Source organism: Hippopotamus amphibius, unplaced genomic scaffold (genome assembly GCF_030028045.1).
Source record: "Hippopotamus amphibius kiboko isolate mHipAmp2 unplaced genomic scaffold, mHipAmp2.hap2 scaffold_156, whole genome shotgun sequence".
NCBI classification, from domain to species: domain Eukaryota; kingdom Metazoa; phylum Chordata; class Mammalia; order Artiodactyla; family Hippopotamidae; genus Hippopotamus; species Hippopotamus amphibius.
Window position 1 is genome coordinate 165,270 of NW_026648307.1, and position 13,761 is coordinate 179,030.

Genomic DNA, 13,761 nt, shown 5'->3' on the forward strand with positions numbered 1-13,761 from the left:
ACTTGAGTAAATGGAGAGGTCTACTGGCTGGGGGTAAAACTACCCTTTCCTTATGTAGTCCTCCTTAAAGTGAACATGATTACAAAGGTGTAAAAAAAAACCCAGCATATTACATTTCACAGGAAAAGGCCACATGGGCACACATTTACGTACAGTATGAATTCTAAGAAATTCAATGCATTTTATCAAAACAAAGCGCATGCTACCACTGCTCCCAGCTAAAATCATCTCCTCTTCCAAATACAAGGAAGAAACCTTGAATTGTAAGCAAAATCACTGCCTTGCCTTGCCAGTACCAGGCCACAGGCTCCCCATCTGATCACAGCCACACGAGCAAGAAAAACAGGAAATCCAAAGGCAGAAACAACAATTCCAGTAGTGAAAAAACACGCCCGTTGCCGACAGGCACTACTTGTTGCATCGCCGTCATACGTCGCTCCTTTGGCAATGAAATTACGGGCTGGGCGAGATGGCGTGGAACAGCAGGACAAACAAGGGCCAGTAAATGCCATAATCCTCTAAGGCACATCCCAGCATAAGAAAAGTCACCCAATAGCCCCTCTGAAAGATGACGCCACGAGAGCTTTAACGCCAGCCAGGTCTCCCGAGCGGGGGCCGCGGCTGCTTCCGGCTTCCTGCCAGGGCTGGTCTATCTTTTTTGCCAGGTCTAAAGTACAACACCATCTCTTGTGGTTCATAGGGCCACTCCTTTTCCTCATTCTTGACTCAGTCAGGGTTAAGGTCACTTTTCTAGGTGTTTCTGCACTTTACCTCCTTTTTCAAGTATATACGATACCAAGGTATGATATCAGGTACGTGTGGAATGTGACAAAATACAAAACATTAGTGTACACAACGAGGAAGAAGCAGACTCACAGATATATTCAAGAAAGGAGCGGCTGCCAGTGCGGGGTGGGGAGGAACACTACAGGAGCCGGGGAGGGGAGGGCGCAACGTATTGCAAGATGGGCTCAAGGATGTGTTCATCGCACAATGCAAGGAATATTGGGAACCTTTAAAAAATTGTTTTTCATCTTTATTAGAGTATACTTGTTTTACAGTATTGTGTTAGTTTCTGCTGTACACCAAAGTGAATCAGCTATATGTATGCATATATCCCCACATCCCCTCCCTGGTGAGCCTCCCTCTCACCCTCCCTATCCCACCCCTTTAGGTCTTCACAAAGCAGGGAGCTGATCTCCCTGTGCTGTGCAGCAGCTTCCCATTCGCTATCTATTTCACATTTGGTAGGATGTATACATCAGCGCTACTCTCGCAAGTTGTCCCAGCTTCCCCACCCCCCACTGTGTCTTCTGTGCGTCTCTATTCCTGCCCTGCCACTAGGTTCATCAGTGTTAGTTTTCTAGAGTCCATATACATGTGTTCGCATATGGTATTAGTTTTTCTGTTTCTAATTTACTTCACTCAGTATGACAGACTCTAGGTCCATCCACCTCCCTACAATAACTCAGTTTCCTTCCTTTTTAAGGCTGAGTAATATTCCAGGGTATATATGTGCCACATCTTCTTCATTCATATGTCAAAGGACATTTAGGTTGCTTCCATGTCCGGGCTATTGGAAACAGTGCTGCAGTGAGCATTGTGGCACATGTATCTTTTTAAATTATGGTTTTCTCCAGGTGTATGCCCAGCAGTGGGGTTGCTGGTTCATATGGTAGTTCTATTTTTAGTTTTTTAAGGAACCTCCCTACTGTTCTCCACAGTGGCTGTACCAATTTACTTTCCCACCAACAGTGCAGGAGGGCTCCTGCACTTTTCTCCACACCCTCTCCGGCATTTATTGTTTCTCCATTTTTGGATGATGGATGTTCTGACCAATGTGAGGCATATTTTGAAATACCTGTAAATGGAAAGTAGCCTTAAAACATTGTAAAAAATACAATAAGTCTTTATTTTAAAAATTAAAGAAAAGAAGGGACTTGAGCATGAGGGTGTCAGAAAAGGGCTTCTGGACTCCAGCCCAGGGGACTTGAAGAAGGCCAATGAAGCGAGGACCCTGTGCATCCCCGACTCCCCTCGAGGCCACCAAGGCCTCTCTGCCCCCTCCGCTCAGATGGGGAACCGGCCTCCCTGAGCTCCCAGGTCTGCACCCACAGCGCCGGCCCTGCTCCCCCCCGACACGCCTCCTCAGGACTCCGCTCCAGGTTTTGCCCTAGGAAACTGGCCCAGCCCTCAGCCCCAACCAGGGCGCTGTCCTTCCCGCTGCTGCTGGGTTCCCACCACTTCTCGTTACCAGAATTTGTCCTCTGCGCCCTGGCGCCAATTTTATCTCAGAGACAGAGTTTCGGGTGACGTAGAAAGAAATACCTTTCTAGCTTTGCTAGCCAAGGAGGCACGTGGACTAGCGGCTTTGAGTCTGTGTATCCCATCCTGGAGGGTGTAGTGAGGAGTCCTGTAGTGTTCAAGGAGCAGGGCCTAGTCAGCTCGTGGACAGTCTTCTGATGGGTTGGTGCTGAGCTTATGGGGAGTCAGCGTCATCAAACGTCTGCTTCCAACTGGTCTGGGGTCTACGTGCTTAAGGGCAGCATACAGTGAACGTCTTCCACCGGGTAGGGCTTTCAGTATCCGCAAATCAGGTCAAAGGACATGGGTGAGAATATCATCTACAGTCTTTGGGGTAGATTTAAAGATCCTTGACTTTGTGTAATGCCTAAAGTATTATTCGTTTGTCTTGCTTGACTCTTTTCCTTTCTTTGTCTGTTTTCTCATCACTTGGACTCAATTCATTCTTTGACTAAAGATTTTTTACAGACTTAAGGCAGGCGGAGGACATGGGTGGCGGTCTATTCTGGGAGGGCCTCTTAGAGTCCTGCTCAGTTACAATTCCTTCAGGAGTGGTCCTACCTGATTTGGGAATGGACACAGTGTGGGAAGTAATCTCGAGTTCAAAGTTTAGCATCCATATTTGCTCTTGGGAAATTTGTGTTTGCCTCTTATTGCTTTGTCATAGCACCTGGACAGACATTTGAAAACTATTAGACATATTACAATGGGGATAATGGGTAAAATACATTTTGTCATATTTTTCAGAAGGGTCCTCTGATTCTGTGTGGCAACCAGGAAAATGAGTTTTGGAAAATTTCCTTTTCATATATCTTTATTAAGGAAGTGGTCTTTGGCTGGGATGCTATAGCTTGAGCTGTCTCATTTGCCATGCCTGTTTTTAAAGTAGGAGAAAGGTTTCATAGTACCAAGAAGACCTTGAGATCATAACCTTGCAGGTGGCAGCTGCCAGCAGATATCATTTTGACAATGGCTGATGGTGTCCTAAAGTCTAATAAGGTTTAGACAACTCAAGTTTTCAGTAATATTCGGAATGTGTCTGAACCCACATCCACAATGCCCATTTAACTCAACTTTGAATGTCTGAACCACGGCTATTCCATTTTTATTTTTATTTTTATTTTTATTTTTTATGTAATAATTTTTTCATGGCTAAGGCAGATGTACAACGCGTGTGTAACAGGCCACAAGCAGGCTGTTTTGGTTAGCCTAAAGTGTAAATGTAATCATGTGTAAGCCAGAAGGATTTCCCCATACTTCAATTATGAATATTTTTTCATCACTTTCCCCTTTGGATTGTAAATATTTCCATAAACAGCATTGATAATCAATACACTTTCCTGAGGTTGCCAGGGGGGACCTGCTCCCTGCTCCGGATCCATTCATGTTCTTCGGTCCTAGGCTGCTTTTCTGTGTAGTTCTCCACGTTGGGGGAAAATGAATGAGACATCATGAACAGGCTCAGAAGGATGTTACTGGGGAGACGTGTTGTAGGCCATCCATTTAATCATTTGTATCCAGTTGTCCCACAAGCATTGTACATGTGCTTTTAGCAACAGACTTCAAGCAGGTCGTGACACATCGTGAGTAGCTATCCTCTGCGATACCACCACTTGATAATTCTTTTTTTCTCCTGACCATCAGGGCAAAAGTGTGTCTAGCACAATAACTTTCATAAATACAGACTTCAAAGAAAAGAATGAGAATTTCCTATCTATTGAAACAGGATCACTTTAAACAAACGACCCTCATCTCCATCCAGCAGCATTCAACCAAGACTCATTTGTTTCTAAAATAAGTCTGGTCTGCTGACCATAGGGGCTCTTTCAGACTGGCTGTGCTGGGATTCCTTAAGAGTCTCAGTCTGAAAGCCTGCAAAAAAAAACAAAAAAACAAAAATCCCCTTTCAGGCTTAGGAAACCCATGCCAAAGGCGTGCCATCAGATTTTTGCCTTGCTGGATTTGTCTCTTCTGGACATTCCCCAAATATGAAGATTCCTGCACATGTCAGGAGACAGTCTTTTTTATTTACCTGATAAGGCTGCTCAGAACCCAGGAACCTCTAATTACTGAAGGAACCACAGCAGAGAAAAAAGAAAACATGTTGTAATTTTACTCACAGAGGTAATTTACTCCATTGTTGCGTATCATAAGTAGCTTGAGGGCAAGGGCTTCCTTATATCTGGAAATCACAGATCAAAACCAGTAATATTCCAGACAAGAAACCCATAAATATGATAAACATGTTTACTAGTTTACTAGCTGTCTTTCTTGTTAAGCAGTTTTATGAAGCCATCAGGTTTTCTATAGGATTTTAACATTTCTTACCCAGTGCAGTGGTAGAATCTGACATTTTTCAGAGACCAGTGCTTGTCAAAATGGTTTTACTTGTGAATCTTCTCGGAGGTGAAACACTTTTGTAAAAGCATCAGAGTACAACAATACCTATCTCTAAATGACAGAAAGAATGAGAGCCCTGATGAAACAGCTGGTCACAAGGTAAGCCATAAAGAAACTTGGTTACAATCACCAGAATTATGACTTGGTAATTTCAGGACATACCAGAATTGTAGGAATTCCATAATTTTTAGACTATCTCTATTAATAACATCAATCCCAGGATACCCTGAGAAGGCTTATCATTCATTTGACAATGATTTTTAAGCACTTCCACATACCAAGTAATGCTAGTTAATCTAATATTTCTCTCTGAGATGCCTCAGGGGTCCTCTGGAAAACTCAGAAAGTTAGCTAGAAAAAGAAACTTCCTATCGGGAGTGACAGGCAGCTCAGTATTCCAGGAAATCTTTGTTCTCTTGCAGAGAGAGAAAACCAAATTTCAGTCTTCTACCAGCTTCGTGTTAATAATAAAGTTCATTTAGCTCATTAAGTTAATCTGCATTGATCCTCACTGTACAAAATGCTTTTTAAAGCCCCGCCCCTTTTAAAAACTTTTTATCAATTTCTGTTTCTATATGATGTGTTCCTTGTTTTTGTCCATCCAAAATTAGCAAGTTTTAGGGAAAAATTGTTCTCCTTTTATCTCTCAACAAAGCATATTTTTAGTTTCTATACCTTCTTCTGCCAACAACACGTATCTTGCTTCCTTTACATAGTGAAATGCTTCCCTTATCGTTTAATCTTAGCGGTAAATACATAGTACAATTTTAACCGCTAAAACCTTTACAAAACCAAGAAATGTGTAATTAAATGGTGTTTCAAAACCAGATCGTGTTTTATAACTCTTAATACATACATTTTTTTCATAACACCATTTTTCTCGAATGTGGTACAAGATATGTGTTCAATCAACCCAAATATATTTAGTGGTTTTTCTGAAGAAGGCAGAGGTTGAGTATTCATAGATGTGTTCAGCAGTTAATGTTTCACTATTTTATCTGAAAATGATGTCGATCATCAATGAATTCTCATCATTTTACTTAATGTGGCAAAACTCTCAACTTTTAAAATACTAAGAATCCAGAAACACAAAACATCATTTGAGAGAGCTTACCTAAAAGCTTGTCTACCACTGATCTCTAGTTTATGACCTATGACAAGATCATCCTACTGAGTTAATTTTCTTGCTGACAAATTTTGCAACAGATATGACTTCATTGACACTCAGTGTACCTAGGTCCAATGAAAGTTGTACATTAAGTGGTACATTAAGTTGTCCATTAAGTCATCAACATTAAAACTACCTAGGTCCAATGAAAGTTGTACATGAAAACATTAAAAGTACCTAGGTACAATGAAAGCTGTACATTAAGTTGTACATTAAGTACATTAAGTATATTTTAACATTGATGACTTACTTCTGTAGATGACTCTAAAGACATGTCTGTATTAATTTGCATACTTAAATGACAAACAACTGACTTCTCTACCAGATATTGAGTTAATAGTGAATATTTTCCGGATGTAGAAATATTTTATTTGTAAGCGCTTACTTTTCTTCAAGTCAATTCAATAGAGCTCATTTACCAATGAACCTCACTAATATTATCCAAAGACAAAGACACATACCCAGACAAACCTACACACGGGCAAACAGATCTCACTGTGTCATCTTTTTCCCTTGCATGAACCAGGCAGTGTAATTAAGCTTATCACTTTATGAACAGTGGTGACAATAGTCTAACTGACACACTTGAGGTCAAAAGCCTTGTTTTTCTTTCCTCCCACACCTGCCCTCCCCCACCTTCACTTTAAGTTCTCTAATTAACCCAAGCCTCATGCCCCAGGCAACATGGGCTGTGTTTGTACTTCAAGGACCTGATAGACTTCGACTTTTCTCCTAAGAATATTTTTGTTCTCTCAGGGTCAGTGTTCTGAAAAAACAAAACAAAAGAAAACAAACAAAAAAACCACAAAGTATTTTGTCAAAGTAGCTTTCTCTAACTGCTCTGGGAAAAGTAACCAGTTTTGAAATTTCAAAAGAGATTCATCACAACCAGGTTTCTCCAGAGTCTACAGAAAATTGTGATCACATGGTGTTAAACCATTTATTGCTTATTTATAGGTTTCTAACTGTAGGTCGAGCAGTCTGCAAAACTGTTTCCTAGGGGACTGTTAGATGGAATCCAAGAAGTGCTTCCTATTTTTGACTAGACTTGCATGAACCAGACACAAACCAGACCTCGCCAGCTGATCGAAGCCTTATACCAGGGGAAAAGGAGACAACATAAAGCTCAGAGTGGCTGCTTCCAAGTCCCGTTAAGCCTGTGACCTTAGTCCAAGTGGCACCTTACACGTGGGATTTCCAAAGTGGAAAATCTTCAGACGGGAACCGAATGTTGCCCAGACAGACAAGGTGGAAGGGGCCTCAGAGTGCCCACTGGGGCATTTACCCAGTTGCCAGGGCAAGCACAGAGTCTTCACCACTGGACTACGGGAAGCCCATAAATTGGTTTTTGGAACCAAGATTTCTACACAGAAAAGGCAGGTCAAGTTCATAGGTGGGGGGCTATACTGCGGAGGCCTCCTAGAGTCCTGCTCAGTTACAATCGGGCCCCTCCCCTGCTCTGAGCCCAGCTGGAGACTCCCCCAAGCAAAAGAAAAAGATCAGCACAGAACCAGGCGTGAGACCACAGTACAGGTCGGGAATCCTTTATTTGTCCAGGGTCAAGTCTATTCATTGTGAGGAGGGCACGTTTAGGATGTTGCCGGTGAGAGCAAAGGTTTGGTTTCTAACTTTTTCGCGTGTTTGCGGAAACGGCATTTTAAGAACCACAAGAAGCCAACATAGTAATCAGTGTCTTCTGACCATCAAGATCATCATGTTAGAGACATTTCCCTGCTTTCAAGTCAGTCTTCTTCAAATGGCCTTCTTCAGCGGGCGGAGTTGGGATTTCTAATCCATACGCAATCCAAAATCTCTGCTGTCAACATCCCTCCATGACGGCTCCTCTTATACAGTAATACATTATTTTATCTTCTCAGATTTCCTAAGGATAGCATAGATACTGAACAGATATGTATACATAGAAATTAAACCACAGTGACATCTGTGAGTTCTGCCGGTTGGCGACAAAACATGTTTTTAAAGACATATATGACCTTCTTTTGTAGACAATTTATGCCCAACCGGTTGTAGACCACTGAAGCTTTCTTGAGTAGTACAAATAGCAGCATCTCTGTGACAGCACATGTCACCAACCAGTGAAAGGGTGTCAAAGCCTGCTGTGTTCCATGCATCATTAATCTTTCTTCTATAAAATTCACTACCATCTCTGTGAGGAATTTAATCACCATCCTTGTTAGAATTTCCATTGCCTTGTCCTTGATAAACAAAGTAAGTAATTCCATGATAAAATCTGAGGTGCAACTGCTCCTTTGAATGCAGTCCTGAATTTCTATCCTGGGACGGAAGGCAATGTGACCTTTTCACAGAGGCAGTGGATCTGGCGAATGAGGGTGTGAAACCAAATATGACACCACTCGATAAACTGTTGCTGCAAAGAAAAAAAAAACAGCAGTAAGTCACTGGGCTGAGTAACTTACCAGCCAAAGAGCCCTCCAAGAATTACACAATCTGGGACATTCTTTAGCTGTTCTACTAAAACTACTTGTAGCTAGAATGTTTGCAGCAAAACACAGTACAGTTTCAATATGCTTAGGCAATTCCAACCAAAGAGCCCTTCAAGAATTACACAATCTGGGTCATTCTTTAGTTTTTATACAAAAAGTTCTTGTACCTAGGATGTGTGCTGGGAAACATAGCACTGTTTGCATGGACACAGCCATCGCATACCCAAAGACCAAGGCAAGAATTACACAATCTGGGTCATTCCTTAGCTGTGATACAAAATACTTTTACCAGGCCCAGACCCATGTTAGAATTATACAATCTGGGTCATTCTTTAGCTGTTTTAAAAAATACTTTTACCAGGCCCAGACCAATGCTAGAATTATACTATCTAGGTCTGTCTTTAGCTGTTGTACAAAATATTTGTACCAGCCACAGACCAATGCAAGAATTACGCAATCTGGGTCATTCTTTAACTGTTCTACTAAAAATCCTTGTGGCTGGGGCTTTTGCAGCCAAACACGGTCAAGTTTCATTTTGTTTAGGCACTTACCAGCCTAAGATCCCTTCAAGAATGACACAATCTGGTCATTCGTTCGCTGTTATACCAACAACAATTGTACCTAGGATGTGTGCTGGGAAACATAGCACTGTTTGCAGGGACACAGCCATCGCATACCCAAAGACCAAGGCAAGAATTACACAATCTGGGTCATTCCTTAGCTGTGATACAAAATACTTTTACCAGGCCCAGACCCATGTTAGAATTACACAATCTGGGTCATTCTTTAGCTGTTTTAAAAAATACTTTTACCAGGCCCAGACCAATGCTAGAATTATACTATCTAGGTCTGTCTTTAGCTGTTGTACAAAATATTTGTACCAGCCACAGACCAATGCAAGAATTACGCAATCTGGGTCATTCTTTAACTGTTCTACTAAAAATCCTTGTGGCTGGGGCTTTTGCAGCCAAACACGGTCAAGTTTCATTTTGTTTAGGCACTTACCAGCCTAAGATCCCTTCAAGAATGACACAATCTGGTCATTCGTTCGCTGTTATACCAACAACAATTGTACCTAGGATGTGTGCTGGGAAACATAGCACTGTTTGCAGGGACACAGCCATCGCATACCCAAAGACCAAGGCAAGAATTACACAATCTGGGTCATTCCTTAGCTGTGATACAAAATACTTTTACCAGGCCCAGACCCATGTTAGAATTATACAATCTGGGTCATTCTTTAGCTGTTTTAAAAAATACTTTTACCAGGCCCAGACCAATGCTAGAATTATACTATCTAGGTCTGTCTTTAGCTGTTGTACAAAATATTTGTACCAGCCACAGACCAATGCAAGAATTACGCAATCTGGGTCATTCTTTAACTGTTCTACTAAAAATCCTTGTGGCTGGGGCTTTTGCAGCCAAACACGGTCAAGTTTCATTTTGTTTAGGCACTTACCAGCCTAAGATCCCTTCAAGAATGACACAATCTGGTCATTCGTTCGCTGTTATACCAACAACAATTGTACCTAGGATGTGTGCTGGGAAACATAGCACTGTTTGCATGGACACAGCCATCGCATACCCAAAGACCAAGGCAAGAATTACACAATCTGGGTCATTCCTTAGCTGTGATACAAAATACTTTTACCAGGCCCAGACCCATGTTAGAATTACACAATCTGGGTCATTCTTTAGCTGTTTTAAAAAATACTTTTACCAGGCCCAGACCAATGCTAGAATTATACTATCTAGGTCTGTCTTTAGCTGTTGTACAAAATATTTGTACCAGCCACAGACCAATGCAAGAATTACGCAATCTGGGTCATTCTTTAACTGTTCTACTAAAAATCCTTGTGGCTGGGGCTTTTGCAGCCAAACACGGTCAAGTTTCATTTTGTTTAGGCACTTACCAGCCTAAGATCCCTTCAAGAATGACACAATCTGGTCATTCGTTCGCTGTTATACCAACAACAATTGTACCTAGGATGTGTGCTGGGAAACATAGCACTGTTTGCATGGACACAGCCATCGCATACCCAAAGACCAAGGCAAGAATTACACAATCTGGGTCATTCCTTAGCTGTGATACAAAATACTTTTACCAGGCCCAGACCCATGTTAGAATTATACAATCTGGGTCATTCTTTAGCTGTTTTAAAAAATACTTTTACCAGGCCCAGACCAATGCTAGAATTATACTATCTAGGTCTGTCTTTAGCTGTTGTACAAAATATTTGTACCAGCCACAGACCAATGCAAGAATTACGCAATCTGGGTCATTCTTTAACTGTTCTACTAAAAATCCTTGTGGCTGGGGCTTTTGCAGCCAAACACGGTCAAGTTTCATTTTGTTTAGGCACTTACCAGCCTAAGATCCCTTCAAGAATGACACAATCTGGTCATTCGTTCGCTGTTATACCAACAACAATTGTACCTAGGATGTGTGCTGGGAAACATAGCACTGTTTGCATGGACACAGCCATCGCATACCCAAAGACCAAGGCAAGAATTACACAATCTGGGTCATTCCTTAGCTGTGATACAAAATACTTTTACCAGGCCCAGACCCATGTTAGAATTACACAATCTGGGTCATTCTTTAGCTGTTTTAAAAAATACTTTTACCAGGCCCAGACCAATGCTAGAATTATACTATCTAGGTCTGTCTTTAGCTGTTGTACAAAATATTTGTACCAGCCACAGACCAATGCAAGAATTACACAATCTGGGTCATTCTTTAACTGTTCTACTAAAAATCCTTGTGGCTGGGGCTTTTGCAGCCAAACACGGTCAAGTTTCATTTTGTTTAGGCACTTACCAGCCTAAGATCCCTTCAAGAATGACACAATCTGGTCATTCGTTCGCTGTTATACCAACAACAATTGTACCTAGGATGTGTGCTGGGAAACATAGCACTGTTTGCATGGACACAGCCATCGCATACCCAAAGACCAAGGCAAGAATTACACAATCTGGGTCATTCCTTAGCTGTGATACAAAATACTTTTACCAGGCCCAGACCCATGTTAGAATTACACAATCTGGGTCATTCTTTAGCTGTTTTAAAAAATACTTTTACCAGGCCCAGACCAATGCTAGAATTATACTATCTAGGTCTGTCTTTAGCTGTTGTACAAAATATTTGTACCAGCCACAGACCAATGCAAGAATTACGCAATCTGGGTCATTCTTTAACTGTTCTACTAAAAATCCTTGTGGCTGGGGCTTTTGCAGCCAAACACGGTCAAGTTTCATTTTGTTTAGGCACTTACCAGCCTAAGATCCCTTCAAGAATGACACAATCTGGTCATTCGTTCGCTGTTATACCAACAACAATTGTACCTAGGATGTGTGCTGGGAAACATAGCACTGTTTGCATGGACACAGCCATCGCATACCCAAAGACCAAGGCAAGAATTACACAATCTGGGTCATTCCTTAGCTGTGATACAAAATACTTTTACCAGGCCCAGACCCATGTTAGAATTATACAATCTGGGTCATTCTTTAGCTGTTTTAAAAAATACTTTTACCAGGCCCAGACCAATGCTAGAATTATACTATCTAGGTCTGTCTTTAGCTGTTGTACAAAATATTTGTACCAGCCACAGACCAATGCAAGAATTACGCAATCTGGGTCATTCTTTAACTGTTCTACTAAAAATCCTTGTGGCTGGGGCTTTTGCAGCCAAACACGGTCAAGTTTCATTTTGTTTAGGCACTTACCAGCCTAAGATCCCTTCAAGAATGACACAATCTGGTCATTCGTTCGCTGTTATACCAACAACAATTGTACCTAGGATGTGTGCTGGGAAACATAGCACTGTTTGCATGGACACAGCCATCGCATACCCAAAGACCAAGGCAAGAATTACACAATCTGGGTCATTCCTTAGCTGTGATACAAAATACTTTTACCAGGCCCAGACCCATGTTAGAATTACACAATCTGGGTCATTCTTTAGCTGTTTTAAAAAATACTTTTACCAGGCCCAGACCAATGCTAGAATTATACTATCTAGGTCTGTCTTTAGCTGTTGTACAAAATATTTGTACCAGCCACAGACCAATGCAAGAATTACGCAATCTGGGTCATTCTTTAACTGTTCTACTAAAAATCCTTGTGGCTGGGGCTTTTGCAGCCAAACACGGTCAAGTTTCATTTTGTTTAGGCACTTACCAGCCTAAGATCCCTTCAAGAATGACACAATCTGGTCATTCGTTCGCTGTTATACCAACAACAATTGTACCTAGGATGTGTGCTGGGAAACATAGCACTGTTTGCATGGACACAGCCATCGCATACCCAAAGACCAAGGCAAGAATTACACAATCTGGGTCATTCCTTAGCTGTGATACAAAATACTTTTACCAGGCCCAGACCCATGTTAGAATTACACAATCTGGGTCATTCTTTAGCTGTTTTAAAAAATACTTTTACCAGGCCCAGACCAATGCTAGAATTATACTATCTAGGTCTGTCTTTAGCTGTTGTACAAAATATTTGTACCAGCCACAGACCAATGCAAGAATTACGCAATCTGGGTCATTCTTTAACTGTTCTACTAAAAATCCTTGTGGCTGGGGCTTTTGCAGCCAAACACGGTCAAGTTTCATTTTGTTTAGGCACTTACCAGCCTAAGATCCCTTCAAGAATGACACAATCTGGTCATTCGTTCGCTGTTATACCAACAACAATTGTACCTAGGATGTGTGCTGGGAAACATAGCACTGTTTGCATGGACACAGCCATCGCATACCCAAAGACCAAGGCAAGAATTACACAATCTGGGTCATTCCTTAGCTGTGATACAAAATACTTTTACCAGGCCCAGACCCATGTTAGAATTACACAATCTGGGTCATTCTTTAGCTGTTTTAAAAAATACTTTTACCAGGCCCAGACCAATGCTAGAATTATACTATCTAGGTCTGTCTTTAGCTGTTGTACAAAATATTTGTACCAGCCACAGACCAATGCAAGAATTACGCAATCTGGGTCATTCTTTAACTGTTCTACTAAAAATCCTTGTGGCTGGGGCTTTTGCAGCCAAACACGGTCAAGTTTCATTTTGTTTAGGCACTTACCAGCCTAAGATCCCTTCAAGAATGACACAATCTGGTCATTCGTTCGCTGTTATACCAACAACAATTGTACCTAGGATGTGTGCTGGGAAACATAGCACTGTTTGCATGGACACAGCCATCGCATACCCAAAGACCAAGGCAAGAATTACACAATCTGGGTCATTCCTTAGCTGTGATACAAAATACTTTTACCAGGCCCAGACCCATGTTAGAATTATACAATCTGGGTCATTCTTTAGCTGTTTTAAAAAATACTTTTACCAGGCCCAGACCAATGCTAGAATTATACTATCTAGGTCTGTCTTTAGCTGTTGTACAAAATATTTGTACCAG

The 13,761-nt window shown here is 41.5% G+C and overlaps 1 pseudogene; it reads right to left on the reverse strand.

The window, feature by feature from the left end:
* Positions 1 to 202: 202 nt before the first annotated feature.
* Positions 203 to 593, reverse strand: LOC130843087 (leptin receptor gene-related protein-like; annotated as a pseudogene).
* Positions 594 to 13,761: the final 13,168 nt, after the last annotated feature.